At 42.6% G+C, this 24,847-nt stretch overlaps 1 protein-coding gene across 3 annotated transcripts in view; it reads left to right on the forward strand.

The window, feature by feature from the left end:
* Positions 1–1,397: 1,397 nt before the first annotated feature.
* Tmem200a (transmembrane protein 200A) overlaps positions 1,398–24,847 on the forward strand; it is an 88,867-nt gene continuing 65,417 nt past the window's right edge. The window contains exons 1-2 of one of the 3 annotated variants that reach the window (XM_008827818.3): positions 1,398–1,808; positions 4,826–4,923. The gene's annotated coding sequence lies outside the window, so the exon portion shown is untranslated. Of the gene's footprint in view, positions 1,809–4,825; positions 4,924–8,285; positions 8,430–24,847 lie in introns of those variants that run through there. The other 2 variants (XM_008827819.3, XM_029560979.1) reach the window with 2 other exon arrangements.

Genomic DNA, 24,847 nt, shown 5'->3' on the forward strand with positions numbered 1-24,847 from the left:
AGTACTAGAGGCAGGTGGGAGAAAAAGAAAACTACAGATGGTTTGAGAGGTGACTCATCTCTCCAACCCCCATCCCAACTTGCTTAATTTTCTTTTTAAGCATTTGGTGGTGAATTTTTTTTTTACTTAAAGTATTCAGCCTCCACATTCTTTTAGTTAAAGCAAGGTTTCACCACCGTAAACACATTTGCCATAGGGTGTCACCTTGACCTGCCTCGGCCCAAGGAGCCTTTTATAGTGTTTTTTCTTTTAGTGTAGACACTTTTGTATGGAATACCCTTTCCATAGTCTTTTCTGGAAAAGGAGATCAGCAGATCACACACTGAAATATATGCACACACCATACCAGAATATTTTGTTTGCCTTCTTGTCTATCACCTAAAAACATCTAAGGGACTCAGAAGTTTGTCAAAGCCCAGCTCGGGTTGGTGCGTTCTGCACATCCCGATGCATTAGCTGGAAGATGAAAGTTTATTTATTGAGTTGACCTTCATCTAGAGTCATCGCTTCGGTCTCTTGCGGAATTGCAGGTAACTATTATTTTCCTCTGCGACTAGAGCAAGGTTTCCATTCACTGATAACTTTGGATGAGGAGGAATAGCTTGAAGCTCTGGTTGGATTTGATGTCTGGAGCTGAACCTCAGCGCCCTTCGTTTGAACGCTCAGGTTCCAATCGGCCCTATTTCTGGTGCTCCCGGAACCCTCGCTCCCTCATCCACTCTCCGGGAGATCCTCTTTCTTAGGACCCGTGTGCAGCTGAATTCCCCGGGGGCTGGGGTGGTGCAGACGGAGAGGGCATGCTGTATCCGCTTAGGGTCAGATCTGGATCTGTTCACGCAGCATCCGCGCAGCCGCCAGGGGGACCCCGACCCGCTCAGGCGGCATCTGATGAGAAAGCATCAGAGGGGCGTGGAGCCGAGGGTCCCGTGGCGCCTGCTCCCAGCAAACCCGAATCGGCTCCGGGTCCCCCAGTACTCCTCCGGACAGGAGGAGCGGGGAATTTCTGGCTCTAGAACCCGGGTCCGGGAAGGGCGGGGGGAGAGGCGAGTGGGTGTGTCAGCTTCCGCCCTCTGGCCTTCAGCCGGGGGAAGAGTGCCTGAGAAGAGCGGTACTTTGTTTCCAAAGATAGGTTTTATGTGCCGGCCATCCCGGCCCTAGAAGTGCAACTTTGCGGCCGATGCGCGCGGAGGCAGCACTGGGGGTCCGGGAGGGCGAGAGCTAATCGTATCTGCATCCTCCCGGGACCGCGGGCCGGCGGGACCGGGGGAGTTCCCACGAGTCGTAGGCGGCGGCGCGACTGACACCGTCCTTGTCCCCGGAGTGCCACGACGCTCAGGAAGCCCGTCTCCGCCCCCCGCCCCCCGGCCCCATCCTCCTCTTTGGAGGCGTTTGGTGGTTGGGATCTCTCCGGAGCGGAGTCCCAAAGTTTCCCTCCGAGCCGGGGGTCCCTTTTGTCTTTCTTGGCAGCTGCGGCGACGCCTTAGCTGCGACCCGCTCGCCCGGGGAGGGCAGGGGCGCGGGGATCCCGCGTGTCGAATGGCTGCGGCCGCGTCCCCCCGGAGCATGTTCCGGGGCGCCCGCACCCCGGCCTGACTCATCCTCCCCCGGTCGGTCATCGCGCCGCGTCCGCCACTGGAGCCCCGCGGAGATGGAGCGCGAGAGCGCGGCTGCCCGCGGCTGCCCAGATTCCGCCTGACGCCCCCGACCCCGCCGCCTCCATCGCTGGTCTCCGGAGGTGCCTGGCGTCGCGACAGCTCTCGTGAAGAGCAGAGAGGACACGGACCCCCGGGACCCCGCGCTTAGGACAGGTGAGCGGACGGCCCGGGGGCAGCAGGGCGGGCGGAGGGGGGTGGGCGGACCCGGCAGCACCTTCCCCTCCGCTCTGCTTCAGCCTCCAGAGTTAGGGGGAACATTGGCTCCCGAAGTTTAGGAAATAAACCAAGTCCGCCATCCATTCCGGACTTCTAGGTCCCCCTAGCGCGGGAATAGCGGTGCCGGGCAGCCTGCGAGAACCCGGAGACTCCGAGCGGCGCCTGGCGCGGTGTCTCCCAGCTACACCCTCCTTTGTCTCAGTTCCGGAGTCAGCATTCTTTGTGAGGATGACTGTAGCGTTAATCTGTGGTAGAATAAAGTGTAGCAGGGGTTCCTAGAACAATATCTCTTTGTGATCATACCTGCATAAGCAACATGAAGAGAAGCAGCAATTATCTGTGAATTCAGCACGACTATCCTCCCTATGTCATCTGTCCTTAACTGAAAAGGACTTGCAGGGTTTGCTTCATTAATCATTCTTTTGCAATAATTAATTGTTCACGCCAACACTTCTCATTGTGTAGGTGCAGGCATTCTGGTTTTTGCTCTGATTTAGAAGCGTGTGTTTGTGTGTGTGTGTCTTGAAAACAGTTCATTGTTCAGTACTAGGTACTGATAATGTCAGAGAGGAAGGCAGCAACATGGGTAATTAAGTAACTTGAATCAGTCCCTGTACACCTTAGTCTGGTATATAGATATAATGGAGTAACTGGGTGCAGTCCCTGTACACCTTGCTCTGGTGTATTTCAAAACTAAATATGCCTGGCTCACCTTGTCTTTTCTTCTGAAGATCTTCAGTAGTTGATTGCAGCATCAGCAGAAAACATTTCAAGAATCAGTAAATATTATTATCTGTCAATGAAGAGTATTGAACTCTTGATTTTGCAGTCAGAACAAGTTCTGAGGTAGACTGGCCATGGTGTTCTATGCATAAATGTTACCAGTAGGTATCAATCTTCTTCCTTTGATGGTTTGCCATTTCTTGAATGATGAAAACACACAAATGACCTTCAGTTTCTTATTTGGCTATGGGTGCTAAAGATATTATTGTTTTATTGAAAAGCAGGCTGCATCTTGAAACTTTTAAAGGCTTGTTTTTTTCTTTTTTAATTTTTTATTTTTCCACTGCTCCTTCCCTAAACCAAAGGATCTGCTTGTACTTGCATGCTTTTCAAGCGAGGATCAGGCATTCTCTGAAAAGGAAAAATAATGCTTCCATTAAATAGAAACTGCAGTTCAATACTTTAGCAATTTAATGCTAAATTTTTTAATCTTAAAAAATATATATTGAGGTGTTTATGATTTTCTCTAATGGAGTCCTGCTAGATACCTCATAATTATGAGATAATTCAGCTATAATTTGTAACCCTGGTTATAATTATCATTGTATCCAGGCTGGGAAAGCCTTAAGTAAGGAGGGAGTTGGTGTGTAAGAAGGCTCTGTGTGTTAGTTCTAGGCTGTTGGCACCGAGAAGCTTCACCTGTTGCTTCTGAGAGAGGCCTAGATAAATGCAGAATATCCATAAGACACTTATAATCAGAAGAGCTGCAAGATCAGGAGCTTCCATTGTGAAGAGGGACAGCTGTTCTTGTCATTTAAACATAGATCAATTTTTTTAGTGATGCTTTTGAGTGCTCTAAGAATTAGATTACTATATTTGGTCTTGTGTAGTTTCCAAATTTTGACAGTGGCTCATTGGACAGAGAAAGACAACTTCTGACATCCAGGAGGAATAAATCCCAACTGATTTGCTAAACGCATTCACGTGGGGTTGCAATATAAAGGAACAAACATTCATATTTTGCCTGTGGAAATCAGATCAGAAAAGTAAATGTGACCTTTTATATCTCTTAAGCAAAATAAGAAGATTAAAAAGCAAGTCCTCATAGAAAGCAAAGTCCTCACATTGTTTATCAAACAGAATGCTGAAAATAAAAAAGGAGGTAGTTTTAAAATAAATTTCATGTCCTGTTACACTTTCCCTAAATAGGAGATATCATAGGCAATCATCAAACAAAATACCTTTGGGAAAAGAACTTGTATAAGGACAGAGCTTTGTGTTATTAAGGAATATGAAGCTTTCAGTTTTATCAAGTGTACCTGCTTGTTCCTAGACTGAAGAAATACTTCGTCTGCTAGTGTCTGACACATGCCCAAGCATTCAGAGAACACTGATGAACACTAACTGAGCTGTCATGCTAGCCAGAGTAAACCTCATGGGAGTTTCTAGGCTGGCGAGAAGGAGTCTGTAAACATAGCCCAGATCACGTAGGAATGTCTGTGGACATCAGAAGACCAGTGCAGACTGGAGGGCAGTTATGGCAGATTCCAGTGGACTTCGCTTGGGAAGCTGTCAACTTGACTTAGCCACTGATTATGGTTCATAAAATGCTGCATATGAGTTCTAGTGGAATTAAGGACAGGGAGAAATCTAAATGTGTGTGGAGGTATAGCTTGCAGTATTAGAGCTGGAGGGAGACAGGATGGAAGATTGCTGGAGACAGAGAAAGTGTAAATGTCTGATAGCAGGAGATGAAGACAGTTTAGCCTGGGGCAAGTGGTCCACATTGGTGGTCCCAGTTGACAGTAAAATAAAATGACAAATACCCACTTTCGCTTACTACTTGATGGTTTTCTGTGAGCTTTCAAAAATAAGAGCAACTGATTTTCCTAACAACCTTCAGAAGTAATTAGAGCGGAAAGGTGATGAAGGCAGGACTGATGCTACAAAGCATGTTCCCATGTCCATTGCCTGTCTGCAGGACTGATGGAGATGGGAAGGGGTCAAACCTGCCTTGGAAACCCTGAGTAAACAGGAGAGCGAAGGTTGATGTGTGACTTTAGTGGAGGTTGAATGTCCGAGTGTAAATTTAGTTTATATTCTAGAAGATAAAAATCTATTATTATGAGATTGAAAACACCTAAGAAGTCATGGTTTCTGATTATTGATGCTTAGTCTACCTGCTCCTGTTCTGTGCTTCCTTCTTATCTTACCTCACTCCCTTTCCCTAGCATGAATTCTGGAGTTGACTGCCACTGAATCCTTGATAAGACTCTTCTAAGAACTTTGAGTGCCCTGGAAAAGGGAAGCAGCTATAAGCTATATAAAGGTGAGGATCCTTGGACCAATATCCAGTAGCAAGTTATTCTTTGGAAACTTTGTCATTGGAGATGAAATTACACAGCGAATATAGAAGTGGGAAGCAGGGTGGGAAGGTGTGGATCTTCATATTCCCTGATGCAGTGTCATCCTTGTCCTGCCCTGAACAGTACTTACCCAAGGGTGGTCAAGTCCCCTGCTAACTACACTCAGGATTTGTGTGTAAGGGAGTTGATCAGGATTCATTTGATTCATTTGCACACGTAGGTAGATTAAGTAAAAAAAAGACTTATTAGCTGTGAGCTTCCTCTAAAGGTGAATCTTGCTTTGGTTGTCCCTGGAACCAGAGATGTACATGACTCTGGTCTGGATTCTTTCTCTGCTCATTTCTCAGCTCCATTTCTGGGTCAGCTTTATCCTGAGATCCTCTTTCTGTGTGCTGGGAAAGATCACTGTCAGTAGTTCGAAGCCTGCACCTTTGAGTTGGGATTCATAATAAAGAGATCTTGTCTCTTCTAAGTCCCTCTCTTTGAAGGGTTCTGGGATGTCAGGCTTGGTGGTAATGGACCTAGTCTCTGTGTCCAGTAGTTAATGCTAGCCTTTGAGAGGACCTTGTGCCCAACTCTCTCTGTGTGTGTGTAGGTTAGCTAGTGATCCAATGGGGAGTAGGAAGCTGGTCTATGATGGACAGTTCTATGAATGTTACAGAGATGTGATATGTGGTGGTATGGATGAGGAATGTTCCTCATAGGCTTATGTATTTGAATATTTGGTTCCCAGGTGCGGGCACTGTTTAGGGAGGTTATGGAACTTTTAAGATGCTGGAGGAAGTGCATCGCCGGGGAAAGGTTTTAAGAGTTCATAGCCTTGTCCCACTTCCAGTTTGCTTTCTCTGTTTCCTGGTATGCCAACAAAATGTGAGTGGCCTGCTTCCTTCATTCTGGCTGCCTACCATCATGCTGACTCCACCATGATGGACTCGATAACACTCTGGAACTAGAAGCCAAAACAAACTTTATTTCTTGAGTTGCTTCTGGTTGTAGTATTTTTTTTTTTTTTAGGCAGGGTCTCCCTGTAGCCCCAGCAGACTTGGAGCTGACTATGTAGACGAGGCTGGCCTTGCTCTCACAGAGATCCACCTGCCTCTGCCTCTTTAGTGCTCAGATTAAAGGTGTGCCCCATCACACCTGGCTTCTGCTTATGTTATTTTATCACAGCAATAGAAAAGTAACTAAAACATGGTACTCTTAAATAGATAATGTTAAAAAGCAGTACGGATAATTTCACTCCTCTACACAGTGATGTGGAGTTTATACAGAGGCAACTCTCATGTCCAGTGCTTTGCAAGTTCTAGAGGGGAGATCCTCCTCTCAACCAAGGGAAAGCCCTGTGAGGAACTAATACTCTCCTGTCTAACCTTTATTAAAAGGAGTGTAATTTTCAGACTGTTATTGAGTGGGGAGACCACCATTTTTCTATATCTCTAAAAGCAGTGTACTTTTAGTAAATATCCATGTGCTTTATTTCCAGCCCACAAATTTCATTTTCAGAAACCCATCTGGAGGTCATGAGATTGAAGACAATTACTTTGGGCATTGTAGTTTGAGAAGAGAAGTGGTGAACCCAGAACTGTTATTTACACAACTTTATGAGATTTCCTACAGATGGACAGGGGATACAGTAGGCACAGGCTGGAGCCTCATCTAGGAGGCATAAGATGACAAAATGATTAGAGTATTAGCAGACTGTGTGGGTAGCACTGCAAAAGTCTGATGAATTTGTATGTCAGGATGAAGGATCATCTGTATTCATAGAAGTGTTTATGGAACTAAGTGAATCTGAAAGGTCCAGGCCAGGAAGACAGGTGGTGCATGGTTTGGGAGAAGTTAACACCTACTGAGTTGCATAAAAATAAGGCTTGTGGTCACCATGCATCCTAAGAGCATGTGTAAACTGGCTTCGTGTGTACATGCATGTCCGTGTATTTGTGTGCATGTGTGTGTTCCTGTATGAACATGTGTATGGAGGTCAGAGGTCAACACAGGGTGTCTTCCTCATTCATTCTCCACCTTATTTTTATGAGACAGAGTCTCTCATTGAACCCAGAGTTCACCAGTTGGCTAGACTGGAGCTTCAAGAATCTGCCTGTCTCAGCCTCCTGTCTCAGCCTCCCTCTCTGTAGTGCTAGGGTTACAGATCTATGCAACTACACCCAGGTTTTCTATGTCAGTGCTAAGGATCTAAACTCATACATGTACAGCATGAACTTTACTAACTGAGCTATCTCCCCAGCCCCTAAACTGATTTTTATTGAAAATTCAGCTTGTATGGCAGGTTCTGGTTGTATGTTTTAAATTCACTATATTATTTAAGCCTCTCAAGGGCCTTCTAAGGTAAGAAAACAGAATTCGGGAGGGAAATAACTTATTTAAGGTTATCTGACCACTAAGTAATAAAGCTGGAATTCAGATTGCCATCTCAGTACCTCAGACCATTCTGTAACCACTGTGCAATACAATTTCTTAAAGCCAAGGTCAGAATCCACTGTATCAGGCCAAACTAAATGGCAGGCTCAATAGATCTCCTCATGTACACCCCGAGTAGCAGACATTCAAGTCATTCAGAGGGTACAGAGTAGGGGCTGTTTGTGCAAAGGTCTCGAGCATCCGTGCTCACAGACAAACTGGGCAAGAGTGTCAGGTAAGGTATTAGCAAAGTAATCACATGTATAGATTCTTCGTTTGGGGCTTGACTTACAGCAAGGAATGGGGATAGGAGCAGGATCAGGAAGCTGAACATGTGGGCAGATCAATAGAACAACTTTGGTTTGATTGTTGATCTGAGAACAGGAACTCTACCATCTGGCTTGGCTTTAACTATCTCTCTGGGGTAAACCAATAGACTATACAGTGGGCTTTACAGAGGGAGAGGGGATTCTATGAGTTGTCAGGCACGGTGTGGAAAGAAGAGCTAACATTGCAGAGGCCTGCACCTTGGATATATGATCTCACCAAATCTCCAGAGAGGTTAAATTGTTTGCCTGCACTCCTGGAGCCAGACAGAAATATGAAGGAGCTGGCACAGAATCCCAGATCTGTCAGAATCCGGAATTCATCCTGGATCTTGAAGGAGTCATCCTGGTCCTAGCAGGGCAAGGTCAACTTCAAGTCTGAGTTAGAAACAGGGAAGTCCTCCGGGCATGTGGTGATAAAGGAAGACAGTGAGCTGAGTTTTAAAACTGGTGAGCACGAGATCAGAGCAGACCATGTAAAGAGAGTCATCCAATGAGATTAAGTCTGGTTTTGTCAAAATCTCAATTATCTGGTAGGTTTTCCCTTTCCCTTCACTCCTCAGATTCTTCATACCATCACGCAAGGTAGACACGTCAGCAAGTCGGATGTTTGGAAAGCTTAATTTTAGTCGTTGGCTTCAGTTAAAGAGAAGAAAACCTCTGCCAGCTGCCAAGGCCTGAAGTTACCTTTGGACATATAGATGCTTTGCTCTGGAAAATGAAAAGTAAGAACTAGATAAAGAGGACAGAGCGGGAGGGAGGGAAATTGGCCCAGGACATACTCTACTTAAAAAGAACTATCCTTGAAGATACTCAAAAAGATTTACTGACAAAATACAAATGACATCATGTAATTCTACAACAAACTCAAAAGAAAGTTTGTATCTACTTCAGTGATTACTAGAGTGCAATTGATTCCCTTTTGTGTGTGTGTGTGTGTGTGTGTGTGTGTGTGTTTGTGTAAGAGGATGGGTAATAAGATACATGAGCATAATCCTATTTGTGGAGATTTCATACACAATTTCAGAAAGTAAGGCTCGGGGAATTTTTCACAGAGTGATGAAGAGCACAGAGCTTGCTAGTGTTATGAAATGCACAATAGCAACAGCTGAGCAGCATAAATGTTATGACGACCAAAAGGAAAAGAACAACTAAAATGAGAAAGGTCAGCTATGAAGGCTTCCAGCACAACTGAGCTCTGAGACTGAGTGGGCAGAAAAGAGAGAAGGGCGATCCGATTCCTCTAGCCGAAGACCACCAGGAGCTCCCTGGGGTTGAATAAATTGTTGCTCATCAAAGTGGGGAATATACACCAGAGGAATGTGTGGTGTCCTGGTAAGACAGTGGACCATTTCTGATAGAACTTGGGCTGGTATTCAGTGATTCGGGATTGGAGAATGCAGCCGGGTAATCCTGTGACTGTGTCTTCATTAAGCTTATCTAGGAGGAGCAAGGCTAGAGAGAGCAATGCTGTAGGTAGAGGAATGCTCTAGTTGATAAAGCAGTGGTTGGGGCTGGTGAGATGGTCCGGTCAGTACAGTGCTTGCTGTATAAGCATGAGTACTTGAGTTTAGATCCCTAGCACCCATGTAAAATGGCAAGCAGGGCAGCTGGCATGGAGACGGATGGATCCCTGGAGCTTGCTGGCAAGCTAATCTAGCTGAATTGGTGAAGTCTAGGTTCAATGAGAAACCCTGCTTCACAAAATAAGGCAAAGGGCGATTGGGGAGCATACACAGCATCAGCCTCTGCCCTGTACACACACATACACACACGCGTACGTGCACACTCACACACACATACACACACACACACACACACACAAACAAAATCACACACACAGCAGTCACTCACTCTATAGACTCACTCTATAGACAGATTCCAGTGGATGTGGGTTCATACTTAGGCTTATACAGTGGTCATGTTTTTGTTCCCATTGGATTATGAGATCCTGGAGGCAAGGGGTCAAAGCCTCATAATCTAGTAAGACAGCCACATGTAAACAAATGATTGCAACATGTTGAACTAAAGCTGGTAGAAAATGAAAAGAGCATTGGAGTCTTATGAAACCAAAATAATGCGAGTTCTTTCACTAAGCGTGAGCTATCCCAGAGGTTTGAGAAGAAAATACTATCCTTTTAAAAATCCGCATCTTTAGGCTGAGATACAGGGTGATTTCCAGGATCCTCAGTACTCTGTACAGATGTTGCTTTCCTTAGTAATGGGAGTCAGATGGGCCCAGCAAACACATACATGTGCACGCATTTGTAACCTAATAGTTAGTTAAAGCTTCTGAAGTATTTACTGTTTCTAATTGTAGAAGTGAAGCATGTTCTCAGTTAAAACTTTGGAAAACACATTAAGATTAAAAATTCAGAGAGAAATTTTACCTATTATCCTATGACCCAAAGGCAATCATAACATTTGGGCATTTTCTTCTTCCTTACTTTTAGTGAATTTTTTCTCATAGTATTACCGACTATTCTGTTTGCTTACTTTTATGTGCTAAATACTTTCCAAATTCTAGACAACTTAAATAATGTTTATATAAGATCAGATTACATGGATATGTCAGAATTTATTAATAATACCCTCAAACTTGGACCTTTGGGCTGTTCCCAGATACTTGGTATTATAAATAGTACTTTGATGAAATCTTTGTTCAAATATGAGAATATCTTTATTTTTAGTTATATGTATATATTATTTTTTTATTATTTGAGACAGGGAATCCCTGTTGCCCCAGCTGGCCTGGGAATTCGCTATGTAGATCAGGTTGGCCTCAATCTCACAGAGATCTGCCACCTCTGCCTCCTAAATGCTGGGGTTAAAGGTGTGAGCCACCATGCCCAGCCCTTTTTTTTTTTTTTTTTTTTTTGAGCTTTTTTTTTGGTCTTTTTAAAGACCCTGCAACCCCAGCTGGCCTAACTTGCTATGGAGACCAGACTGGCCTTGATCTCACAGAGGTCTGACACCTCTGCCTCCTGAGTGCTGGGATTAAAGGCATGTGTCACCATGCCCAGACCCTTCTTTATTTTTAAAGAAATGGTTTACATTTATTTGCATTCTTGTGTGTGTGTGTGTGTGTATGTGTGTGTGTGTGTGTGCGCGCACACGTGCATGCAGGTACGCATGTGCCATGGCGTGCATGTAGATGTCAGAAGACTACAGTAGGCTTTAGGGAGCTGGTTGTCTCCTGCCACTTTGTGAGATCCTGGGATCTGACGCAGGTTGTTGGGCTTGTGTGCAAGAACATACCCATGAGCCACCTCTCTGGCACCATTTTATATATAGTATATTATACATCTATAATATACTATATTATATATTACATATATAGTATATTACGTATATTATAGGTATATATTATATATACATATAAAACATATAAGTAATATGTATATTATTTCGTTAAGTAATCTATGGAGGGATAATTCCTGGGTCAATGGTTATAAATGTTAAAAAGACTCGATATATAATACCAAACTAACTAGAAAAAGTGAAGTTGTGGTTGACATTGCAGGGAAATACCCCTTGGCGTGCCCTCCCAAGATTAGTTTTTGTTTGTTGTTTTTAAATAAGGGTAACTTCCATTTAAAAATGAATAGCAGCTCATGTTAATTGCTGATGATTTTTCTTTTATTGCTGAACACTCTAGTCTAGAATGGCAAATGATAAATACTATGATGAGACACTTGCTTTACTGAAAAAGATACTTAGAAATGCTCCTGACCATGAAGATAGAGACCAACTACAGAGAGCAAATTCGCTGGAGAGTGATTTTTTGAAAGGCAATAATATTCACCTTCTCTGTGGTAAAGGGGATGGAGAGTGAGAGCCCCACTTCCTAGAACCCACACTATGTAGCCTTGGTAATGGTGTCCTGGAGCCATGGGATGTTCTGACGGTGTCCTGTGTTCTAGTTTTCTTTCTGTTGTTGTGATATCACACTCTAACCAAAAGCGACTTAAGGGAGGAAAGGGTTTATTTCAGCTTACAGGTTACTGTCCATCATTGAGGGAAGTTGGGACAGGAACTCAGGGAGGAACTTGCAGGCATGCTTGCTTCCTGTTCCACACAGCCTAACCTCCTACCAAGGAACTCACCACAGTTAAGGAAGTACTGCAGAAACCATGGAGGATATTGCCTGCCAGCTGGCTATGTCAGGCTGATGCTTAGCTAGCTTTCTTATACAATTCAGAGCCAACTGCCCAGGGACTGCTGCTTACCACAGTGGGCTGGACCATCCTAGATCAGTTAACAGTCAAGACAGTCTCTCACAGACATGCACACAGACCAGTATGAGTTAGGAAATTCCTCAACTGAAGCTTTCCTCTTAGATAACTCTAGACTACTGTATCAAGTTGACAGTTAAAACTAACCAGAAGACCCAGCATTGCACTCATGGCTCCGCACAGTTTCATGAGACCATTACCAAATAAGAGGTGTTCTTTATTCCTGACTGAGTGTCCTGCAAATAACCACTGCAAGACTGTGCTGGGATGCAGGATGTAAAACCACTCAGGATTTCCCCAGAGACTGTCTGCTCTTACTCCCTGATTCTCCCAAAACCAAACAAATGAAAAACCTGAATTTCGAACCTTCCAATTCTATAAGTTCACAGAGAAAAGCCAGCCATGACACAGTATTGAAGTTTCAGAGATGAACCTTGGTTCACACCTTAAGAAGAGGGACTTGGACTTAAGGCTCAGCAGATAGTTGTGTTATATTGGAATACTGCATGAGACTACAAGGGAACTATTAAACTTTCTCTGTCCATCACTCTGAGGTGGTTTTAAATGCCAATTTCAACTTTTACACAGCTGTTGCTCTGCAAAAATAATTCACAACTGAAATAAAAATTACTTTGGTTTTATTTCAAAGGAAAATATCATAACTATTTTATAAATCTCAGTCAATTTTGAACAAAATCATTTATGTCTGGTTGAGAAATAATTATTTAAAGAAGGTCATTCAGTAGATGCCATTTTATCAAATGTGAGTTATCTTTTTGCAAGCATATATGTTCATGTGTGTTCAGGTGTGTGTGCATGCATGTGCATGTGCCTGAGGATGCCACAAGTCAACCTTAGATTTCTGCCTCAGTTGCTAGTCACCTTAAAAATATATTTATTTTATTGTTTTTAGTTATGTGTATGTATCAGTATATGGATGCAGGTGACTGTGAGGGGCAGAGGCATCAGATCCCACATGAGCTGGAGTTATAGGCAGCTGTGAGCCGCCTAAAGTGGGTGTTGGGAACCAAACATGGGTCTTCTGCAAGGGCGGTACACACTCTTAACCACTGAGTCATTTCTCCAACCCTCTACCTTGTTTTTGTAGACAAGGTCTCCTACAACTTGGAGCTTGCTGATGTTTCTGGACTGGATGACCTAGTAAACTCCAAGAATCTGCCTATCTCTACCTCCCCAGCACTGGGATTACCACTGTTAATGGCATTTTTATGAGGGTTCTTTGAATCATGCTCAAATCCTCATCTTTGTATGGAAGGTTCTTTACCATCTAAGCCATCCCCACAGGCCAAGACATCTTCTTACACAGTGATAATATGGGAAATTGTGTAGGAAAGCATGTCTTGTATATTTATTATATAAATACATTAGATAAGAATGTTAGAGTAGCAAAAAGCCCCATAAGTTTTAACTGGTCAAGACTATAAAATTCCTAGTCTATCTGTTGGAGGACCCACCTTTCCAATCTCACTGGTCAATCACCTGGTGATAGAACCACCCTTAGGAAGGCAGGTTCACCTTAAGTTATGCTAAGCAGATTGGCAGAAAAGCTGGTACATTAATGAGGTAGCGAATTTTTCCTGCCTGGAATCCTGCCTTGTAACACAGAACTCCTCAGAACTTCTGACCAGCCACAACCACGTAGGTTCCTGTAAGTCTGTCCACTTTCTGCCATTTGGTTCCATTCTTCAATTCTTTTATGAATGAGACTAAGAACTCTCTAGGGAACCCTCTTCCCCCCATTTCAGTACAGGCCAAAACTCTGGGCATATGATATCTTACTTTAATTAAGAGACAAAAAGACCTACAGTAACAGTATGTGAAGGTGCTTTGCAGACAGCGATAGACTGGCACCATCCTTTGAAATATTCTGGAAAAAAATCATTTTGTACCTTTGGTATGTTCAGCATGTAGCTTTATCAGAAACCCTCAAAAATATATTAAAAAAAGAATACTGTGAAAAAAAACAAGATAACAAATATATTAGATAAGATGTGAAGGTTCTAATAACATACATAAAACAGTAAAGAGGAAGTTCATTAATTACTAAGTGATTAACTACTGTATGCTGGCAACTGTGAATGGGAAAAGGAGAGAAATAAAGCTTCCACTGGAGGAAGCAGTGGACATAAAAAGGCAAAGCAATTGCAGGTGGTGGAAAGTGCTGTGAGGAAGGGTCTGATGTCAGGCAGGACACCTGGAAGCACTTGACCTGAGACCTATGAGACATGGGGTGAGCCTCCTGTCTTTGAGGAGGAGAGAGTTGGGTAGACTTTATAAAAGACCACCAGGAAGTCAGTGTAAGTCTGTGCTTTGGGGCATGATGGTGGAGGGCATGATTTAAAGACAGACGTTGAGATTAAGAATGCAAAATAAGCCAGGTGTGGTGGTGCATGCCTTTAATCCCAGCACTTGGGAGGCAGAGGCAGGCAGATCTTTGTGAGCTCGAGGCCAGCCTGGTCTACATAGCGAGTTCCAGGACAGCTGGGGCTACAGGGAGACCCTGTCTCAAAAAGACAAAAAAACAAAAAAAATAAAAAGAATGCAAAATGGTACCCCTCGCTGTGGTGATGGATATTGGGATGGGTACAAAAATTGAATTCATTTTGGAGATTTCTTATAGTTATTATGTTCCAGATGTGACACACATCATTTTTGACTAGAGATATTCCCTCTGTAAAGTTTACCCACCTCCCAAGTTAAGTATAGACAGAATACATAAATAAGTATAAATTAATAGGTGTGCCTATTTAATATATGTGTAAATAAAATATAAGGAAAACACATGTAGCTTAGAAGTCTGCCACAGACTTTTTTGGTGGTGTGAGGCATGTATTTTTTTAATGTGCCTAGCATAGTACCTTCTGTATTATATTAATTCAGTAACTGTTTGCTGAATGAATTATGTCAAATATTTTATATTGTGAGAAAAAAATCATAGTGATATATAAAATCCCACTTAAGACACAATATTTCAGGTCCTTGAAAATTTTAGATCCATGAACTGTTCTCTGAATATTCATAGAAATATAAAATTTTACTCAGAATGTTGAAAACGGAATATTGAAAATAAAATGTAATATACAGATAGAATCTCCTTTCCACATCCTTCTTCTCCATGAAGGTAGAAATTTCTAGAAAGTCCTCATTTTACAAACATTTTCACAGGCATCATCTGTCTTATCATATCTTACTTGATATGTGGAAGTTTCTTATTTATTATGTGAATTTCCCAGTCCTGGAACTGACCTTTAGTCAAATGTCTCAGCCAACACCTGCACAGCTTAATGTAAGAGGATGACACAGTGTAATCAATGCTGTTTGTTGGTATTTAGCTCTCCATCTTTCAGGAGATCTGTTTCAATTAGACTTATGAGGCACCTCATACTGAGAGAATACTAAGTGTTTGCCGCTATATTTGGTGTTGGAAGCCTAAGAGGCTTCTGTCAAGGAACTCAGTGTCTCAAGAGCTATCAGGTAAGAGCATGTATTTTCCTCAAGAATAAGATTTTTTGAAACAAGATGGTACTTGGGAATTCCTAGGTCTAAGTTTGGGTAGGAGTGGTAGACCATGAAATTGTGAATTAATTCACAGCTGTCATAAATTTGGAATTTGGTTAAACAATTTTAAAAGGCAGATTGCAGCAAAAGACAGGTGAAAAAGGCCACACATGCCACCCATCACCCGGTAACAAGGCCACCTGCGGCCCCTTCTCATTTCTACAGATACTGCCCTGGGGATTCCTTGCTCTCCTGCCCCAGCTGCCAGCATCTGGTCTGCTCATCTGACAGGAGAGCCAGCTGCTGCCATGGTTGGCGTGCCCCAGAGACTCTCTTGCTACTGCAGACACGTAGGCCCACTCCCTCTTCTTCAGCTCTCTGCCTCAAGACTGCTCCTTGGCTTCCTGCCCCGAGGGACACACAACTAGCAGCTCTGCCAAGTCCTATGGGCTCCACTCTGCCCTGCCTGCCACAGGGTCTTACAGCTTTGAGTGTGAAGTCTCAATTCTGCTGGGTTCTTGATTTCTACCATTCGTATGTAGATCACTCATTCATTCTCTTATTTATTGAGTAAATAATTTCTGAGCACTTACCATCTGCTCTCCTAAGTACTTTTGTTACAGGAAGTATAACAGAGTTCCTTATGACCCCTTTATTCCATCTGGAGGTTAGAGATAGTTTTTTATTGTGATAATAGGGAAAAAATAAAGCAGGGCCTAGGGACAGAAACAGTTGTTATGGGGATCGCATAGCCTATCAAGGAAGACCGCTTTGTGAGGCCTGACACACCGTAGAGACCTAAATGAAGTGAGGGAAGAAATTATAATGTTTTTGGAATGCGCCAGGCAAGGGGGCAGGAAGTACAACGACTCTGAGGTCGCAGAGTGTGAGATGTCAATTGACTTGGAATGCTGGAGTAGTTAGAGGCCAGTGTAACTGAACAGTATAGAGGCTTACGGAGGGCACTGCAGCATGGGCTTTCCTCTGAGGAGCAAGGCTGAGTTCCTCACCTAGAACATTTCCTGGGCCCCATCCTCACAGGCAGTACAAGTCTCAGAAGAAACTGAACAGTGGGAAGAAGCCCAAGTGTCTGCATCCGTAGCTTTCTGCCCTGCCAGGTCTCTAATCCAAGGCTCCTGGAAAACATGTCAGTGAAAGTGATCTTAATAAAGGCACTGAAGCAAGAACAGCCCACAGCATTCCAAAGCCAAACTGAAAGTGTTTTAATTTGGTTGTGAACAACATTTCATTATAGGTTGCAAAGAGTGTGCATTCACAGACTGAGTGTGAAATTCCTGCAGAGTGAAAAATCTGAAGTCTGGGTTAGCAGTTGACTTTTCCAAAGGCCATATCCCAAGTTAAGTGTAGATACATGGTAATAGTCTAGGCCTTTCTCCTCCTAATGAAGGCCCATGAGTACTGTGGGCGACAGGCATGTATTAAGAAAGCGACAAGCTGTGACATTCAGACTGAAGTTAGTGGCCAGTCAGAATCAAGGCTGCCAGAACCGAAATCTTGGGGAATGCCCAAGAAACCTCCTTAGATCAGTATTCATCTGGCCAACAGATATCCATGGAGAGAGCTCCTGTGTTTCAGGCACAACCATGTGTGATGCCAGGGAGTGACTGCAATTCTGATGAGCAGGGAGGTTATAACCTAGTAGTAGGGCAGGAAAAATACTATTATATAATGATGTAATTGAAAGTATGATTGGTGCCATGAAGATGGTTGGGGAATGGTTCTCTGGAAATACCTTCTGAGATGAGAATGGAAATTGAGGAGATAGGAATGGGGTGAGTGGGTGGGAAGCCATGTAGGATGTAGGAATGCTGAGGAAGGAAGGCGTTTAGTGGTTTTAAGGAAGAAAGCCTTGGTACTGGATCAAAATGAGCAGAGGAAAGAAGGTGGAATGAAGGCAAGGACCGATCTGTAGTTCTGTGAAGACAGAGGTGACATTTGGTACCTGGTCCTAAGAGAGGCATACGGCTTTTGAAAAGGAGAAATGACATGCACTGGTATAAGGTTTGAACACTGATGGTTAAACTTGATTGTCAGCTTGATAGTAGCTAAAATTACCTTGGAAATAAACCCCTGGTCTTGTCTGTGAGGTAGGTTCCAGATGGGGTTATCCTAAGTGGGAGGACTCACCCTAAATGTAGGCAGTACAGTTCTATGAGCCGTGGTCCTGGACTGTATAAAAAGGAGAAAGCAAGCTGAGCCCAGTGTGCATTGTTCTGTGCTTCTTGATTGCGGGTACAGTGCGACCAGCTTCCTCATGGTTCTGCTGCCATGGCTTCTCTCCATTCATGGACTGTCCCCTCAAACTGTGAGCCAAAATAAACTGTTCCTTAAGTTACTTTTGTCAGGTATTTTGTCACAGCAACAAAAAAGAAACTCTGTCAAGTACTCTGGTGGTCTTGTGGTGAAGGAGTAAAGGGAACGCATAGAGGAAGAAATGCCAAGGCCTTACGCTGGGTGGTGGCTGTGATGCCAGAGAGAAGTGGGTAGGATGGATGGCAGATGCTAGTAATGGACAGCACAGTGATCCAAGAGACTCCAAGGTTTTCGTACACACAAGCAGATGGATGGTGGTATCATTTCATAGACAAGGAAGACAAGCTTTCTAAGTCTAGTTCATGAGTTCGTTTTGGGACATACTGGGTTTCAGATGGCTCTGAGGCATCCTTTTGGAAAGAGGAAAGAGGAAATTTGGACAGATGGGTCTGGAGTACAAATGAGAAATTCAGAATGGAGACATAAATTTGAGTCATCCATTGGATGTAATTGACAATAAAGCCACAGAATAGGACTAAGCAGAGAACGTGACCTAGGAGCATGCTGTGGGCAGGTCCACATTTCAAGGCGGCTAGATATGAGAAACACCAGGTATGATGTCATCAGCGAAAGGTACATGGCAGCACTAATAAAACTTTCTTTACACGTGAACTTTTGTGAAGGTGGGGTCACGTTCCTTCTCCAATTTAGTTTACCAGTGTAAGATAGATGTAGTATCGTTTTCAATCTTTTGGATAAACTATGAATAAAAAGTACCAAAAATCTTTTGATTGCTTTCCTTTTTTGGAATTCATATCACTGTTAGAATAGATAGAAAGGAGCCATGTTTTCACAAAAAAATAATGATAGAATAGCACATCTCAGGGTCAGTTTCACACTCATGCTGGTTGCTAGTATATTCCCAATCTTAACACCACCCCTTCCTTCCAGTGCAGTAGTTTTGTACTTTCTAAAGCATTTGCATGTTTATTGCTAGTTCATACATTATTTTTGTGATATGTGTTTTTTAAACAAATAGAAGCTTAAACTTTTCTAAGTAGAAAGTTGATTTTTCCAGAGCACTATAAGGAAAGTGTATATATCATTTAAAAGAGAAGGGCTTTAATAGTTAGTGTAGGACTCGGTGGGTTACCCTGCTTCTTATTATGAATGCAGTTAAGTTCATTAAAATTGAATAGGGATCTGTTGTTGAAGGTTGGGCTCAGCCTGACCATTTAGAAGCTCTGATTAGCCCATTCTGTATGTGATGGTGGACCCTGAGGGAATATCACTTCCTTGTTCTCATTTTCCTTCAGGAAAAGACACGGTGGCCAGTCACTAGAAGTACATGAACCTAATGTACAGAAATTGATAATCAGCCTTGTGTGAGCACCATCAATTAGGTGTGATTAACTGTGCTTGTTTTACATTTGCTCTAATAGTCTTTTCATTTTTCAAAGTATTTTTCATGATATTAAAAGACTGAAATTCATAAATTAATCCAATTTATAGAATGAAGTTATCAAAACACTAAATACTACTTATTGTGTTCCTGGTGCTCCCTGAAGTTATTATTTAAAAACATGAAGTGGAGTGAGGGAGATGGTTCAGTCAATAAAGTCTCTGCTGTTGCAAGCATGAGGGCTGAGTTTGGATTCCCAATACCCCAAAACTGGGTATTATAAAACTGGGCTCAGCTACATGTGTCTATTACCTGGGCTCCTGGGGAATGAAGAACAGAGGCAAATGGATGTATAGAGTTTGTTGACCAGCCAGCCTACCTGATTCCATGAACTCCAGGTTATTGATTTTATGTCAAAAGATAAGGTGGAAAGATCAAAGAAGACAACTGTTGTCAACCTGTGGCTTCCACACAAATATGTACACATGGGTACACACCCTCACAAACACGCACATACACTCAAAGATGTTTGGACTTTGAGTCCATGGGGAGTTAGCTGCTCCGGGTCTCTTGTTGAATGTGCCATCCTCAAAGGAAATTTTGGCATCTTCCTCTTCTTACTTGAGTACTTGGAAGGGAAACTGACTAGTGGTCTTGTCTGTTCTGGCACAACTATGAAAGACCTTCATTAGAAATGTGTGCTAAGAAGTGATATAGATACCATTTGCTCATTGGTCATCTGTCCTTTGCCTCCAGTCTCCTCAGATTGTTTCGTTTCCCTCAAATCTGCCTGTGCTTTTCTGTGAATCATCTCTGAGGATGAACCTTAAAGAAGGGAATAAAGTGGTTTTCCTGATGAGAGAACTTGTGTGTTTGCAAATTACTTTACCTCATTGAATCCCTATATAGTGTGCGACCTCTTTGGAAGGACTATCAGGGTGGGATTATAAAGGATTGCAGAGCGTGGCATGAAGGGTTTCTCTCCAGTGTTGGTTCGGTCTTCCTGGCCTCTCTTGTTCACTGTTCTCTGTACACAGGCTGCGTGTAGCACAGCTGTTAGCTCTCTCTGGTGGAAATCCTTGCTGGGCTTTTCATTTTCCTGAATTGCATCATTCTTGTGGAGTCCTTTACCTACCTTTTATTGGGAGAATTGGCTGTACTGTCCTGTGCTTTCCAGGAACTTTGTTCAGACCAGAAGGTTCATCTATAGCACCGACAGAGACTTGCCTCTGTCCCAGACTCTGGACTGTAAGGAACAAAAACAGACCTAATATATCCCTCAGGGCAACAGGAAGAGTTGAAAGAAAGGTGAAAAGGGAATGATTTTCTTTAAATGATGATATCATATCACTAGCAATGTTAATTTGGACTTGAGTGATTGCTTTTTGAGGACCAGTGGTTGTCCCCACCCCATACCTCTAATGAACTTCTCTCTCTGACTTTTTGGCCAAGGGGTAAGGTAACTGCACCTGGCTGTACTATAGCTAATTTGTGCCACTATGATCAGGCTTCTCCAGCCCCCTCCTATGGCCCCCTAGTGACTAGACCAGGAGGCAAGTCATCTCACCTAAAGACTTTCCAGAGTTCCTTAAGGCCTGGTGACATTGTATTGCTTTCATGGCTCCTTATGGCCTTCATAAATTTCCTCAGGGGTTATAGAATTTGCCATATTAAATTGTGTTAGCTTGGTAGCTCCACGGGATTCATTAGGTGTCTGTAACTTCAGACAAGATGATGGACTTGCACTTCAAGGTGCAAGTCCTGTCAACCAAGGACATTAAGCAGTTCAGAGGAAGACCACTAAAGACAGAAATGTTCCTCTTTGTGGCTGCTAAGAAGACAACAGTGCCATTCCATCCAGAAGGGAATGGAGCCCAGGGAGACAGCAAGTCCCAGCACAGTGGCACTCCAAACACAACAAGATTGGGAGGATCAACTACAGTGGATGATCTTGTCCTTGTGTTGGCCTTACTCATTTTGGGATTTTTGAAGCATTCTGAAAACCACCTCAGTAAAACTACGGGTTGAACACCTGGATACCTGGTGACAGCAAAGCATCTGGTTGGTTCCCTAAGCCATTCCAGCTCAGCTTTGGAGCCAGACACTGCTTCCTAGGTCCCTCTGTCATGAGTTGTCATACTTACAACTCCATAAACCTTTTGGGTTTTCCTTTTAATTTTTAGGATTTTTTTAGTATGGGTTGACATGGAGGTGAAACTGAATATCACGGTGTGGTGGATACTGTCTGCAACGCACGTACAGAAGGGTGTTTCCCCTTAATAATTTCATGAATAAGTCTGACAATGATGAAAAAGTCCACAGGAATAATTTACTCAAATAACATGAGAGAAGAAGCAGCCATTCTTAAGTACATTTTCAATTTTGTAAATTGGCTTTAATCATCTTTTACAAAAAAAATAAAGCACTCAGGAGGCAGAAGCAGGTGGATCTCTGTGAGTTCGAGGCCAGCCTAGTCTACATAGTGAGATTTTTTTTTTTTTTACATTTTGGAAATTTTTAAAGAATACATCTCTAAAGGCTTTGTGGCGTGCTGCCATCCTGTGTTTTTAATTAATAAAAAGGAACATTAATTCTTGTTACAACTAAACATTTCTGTCATAATTTTCTTGACTCAGAAAGGAATAGCATACTTCCTAAGTGTATCTTGTGGTATGTTGGTACTTTCTAAAATCAAACATGACCTTTGATCAGATAGTACTTTGGTGGACGTGGCAGTGGGCATGTAACTGTTCTATAAAATTTTCTGAAGGAATGTTTTTCCTTTTTTTTTTTCTTTTCAAAATCTTGAAAGTATTTGTTTCATCTGAGTTTTGCTTCTAATATTACAAGTTTACATTTGGAGTACATTTGTGAGTTATTGTTTGATGGAAGGCTTTATCTCTACCACAGCATCTCTTACAGTTGTAACAACACACAAGGACTGTTCAATGACGTTGGCTATAAATATGGGATAAAAAGCATGCATCCTCTAGAAGGAGATTTGCTCATTAACGTCAAGGTTCCTGCTTGTGCATTCAGGCATTGTCAGTTACAATGAATCCTGTAATAAACATTCTCACCAGGTTAGTCCAGGAGTCACTGTGATAGAAATGAGGGGTCAGAGCTACCTACTGGGACACTTAGTCCCCAAGCTGCCTGAGTGACAGTCAGACCTGTGAGGGCCCCAGAGACTCAGTGCCACCCAGATGGTGTTTTTTTATGACTATTTTTATAATCTGTTTATTTTGCTGCTAATCCCTTTGGAGTTCATTTGAATTCTAATTCATTTGAATTCTAAAGAGTTGATCGGTGTGATTTTGTGAGGCCATTTCTTTCATTAATTGGGTAAATAAAGGAGGTGCCTTCTTTTGCCAATTCAGAGTTCCTTGCAATGAGTACTTTTAATGTGAAGTAATGCTAGGTCACCTATCCTGTAGAACCGGCATTATAAAAATACCTTGGCGGCTCGTTTTATAGAGCAGGCAATTTTAGCAGGATTGTGCACGATGCTTCCAGTCCTTTTTTCTCCACCCACCTCCCCCAAAGAAAAGGCCTTTAATTAGAAGCTCATTGTCTGAAAAAAATGAATCTTCTTTGCTCTTCTGTAATTTTAAAATTACATTATGCTTTGCTTAGAATAAAAGGTTTTAACCTTGTAACTGTGATCTTCCATTCTACTTTCCTTCTTGCAAACCATCTCTAAGAGTCACTGAGTACCTCATAATGCTACACAGTCTCTCACATTATTATAGGTGAACTACAGGAAGAATTTTCAGATGCATTTTAGGGGCTACCTTTGAGCCTTTGACCAGGCTTTGAAATGCAAAATACACAGTTGAAAAAAGTATCCCTCAGTTGACGAAGAAAATCACAATTTTCTGAAATCATATTGGTTTTCAGAAGACAATATTTTTGCATTTATAAAAGCACTCTTAAATTTGAAGTATCTAGAATTTTCTTCCATCCTTTATTTCTCTTGTGTATATGTCTTTATGTGTGTATTGTTAGGAAACAAATATTGTCCCTTTCAGGAGAAAAAAAAAACTGTAGTATTGAAAGAGTTTTTGTAGTTTATACTCTGAGGTAACTATAGCTCTCTACATGAAAAATAAATGATCTCTAATACAGTAAAACCACCAACTTAGAAAGGGACCAGCGTTGTTGCTGATGCACAGAGGAAGGGGCTGGGGTCCTGAAGAACAACTTTCCTGAGGCAACACCTGTATGCTTGAAGTCCTCCCTTCAACGGGATAGCTGCAGAGTTATCTCGGAGCAGGGCTGAAAGCTGTTGTGGTCCAAGCTGCTGCCCGTCACAGTGAGAGATGATTGCCCCAACCATGTACCTGTTATAAAATAATGCTGAAGTCACTAAAGGCATCTGTATTATTGTCAGCCACAAAGAATGGGAATTAGGATGTTTTTAGATCAGTAGTAAATATCAAGAAGTCTTCCAAACGCCTCATCTTTATTGTCTCTTTTCCTATGTGGGTGGAAGATTGGCCTGTGGTTATACTGTCCAAATTTCAATGCCCAGTGCAGACAGGACCCATAGGTCTTTAAAAACTATCATAGGGGGGATTATTATTAACTTGTTTTTTTGTATGCAAAATAACAATTCACACAAACTATACAAAAAGTTATGTCAGTAGATACGAATTTGAAACTTTTTCAAATAAAATAAATTTTCTTTTCATTAAAATGTTTTTTTTTTTGAAAAAAAAAAAAAAACTGCTTGGAGGTAATATCTTCCCTATTCTTCATCAGTAGCCTCTACAAGCCAGGCCCTTTGAAGAGTCCCCTGCTATATTCCCAGGCACCCCTTCCTAGAGAACCTCATTGATCCTGAAGTGTTTTGGCAGTAGTGGATACAGTTGCAGAGGTCATTCACCAGTCATCCTTCAGTGCTTTTGAAGAGAGGTGATAGAAGAGGCCCTTTTCTTAACTTGGAGTTCTAAGAGGACTTGACCTTTAAGATTCCTTCCAAGTCATTATGTGACAGTACATCTTTCTCATACCACGGTGTTGCAAGATACTTCAGAGAAAGAATGGGAGGAATTTACCTGCCTGCATGTCTCCCAGTCCTCTGTGTTTATAGGAAAGTAATATAAAAGCATTAAAGACATTTATACAACGTAGCATAATTCTTTTGAGCCAGAATGGACATTTGTGTTTGGATAAAGGTCCTTAATGAAAGTCCATCTTGTGTCTTTTCATTTTGAGGTTGATCGGTTGACTTGGCTGCATGACTTCCTAAGTGTTTGAAGATGCTGCTTGAGCCCACAAGGCACCGCAATCTGTAGAGGGAATTCTCAACCAAGCATGAGTGACATTGTTTCTACACCCAGACGTGTGTTTCCCTGGAAGACAAACACAAGGCTCTCTTTAGTAACTATACTTGAGAATGTTTAGGCTTAAGCCTTCTGACTTGGGCCAGATAGCTAGCTTCAGTTGCCAACTTGACACACCTGGAAAGAGGGAACCCTGGTTTGGGAATTTCCTCTATCAGACTGGCCTGTGGGCTTGACTGTAAGGCATTTTCTTGATTGTTGAGTGATGTGGGAAGTCCACTGTGGATGGTGCTATCCCTGTGCAGGTGGTCTTAGTTTATATAAGAAAGCAGGCTGAGCATGGGCCAGAGGAGCAAGCCAGTAAGCAGCATTCCTCCCATGGTCTGTGCTTCAGTTCCTACCCTGCGTTTCTGCCTTGGTTTCCC

Source organism: Nannospalax galili, unplaced genomic scaffold (genome assembly GCF_000622305.1).
Source record: "Nannospalax galili isolate Female #2095 unplaced genomic scaffold, S.galili_v1.0 scaffold53, whole genome shotgun sequence".
Taxonomy (NCBI): domain Eukaryota; kingdom Metazoa; phylum Chordata; class Mammalia; order Rodentia; family Spalacidae; genus Nannospalax; species Nannospalax galili.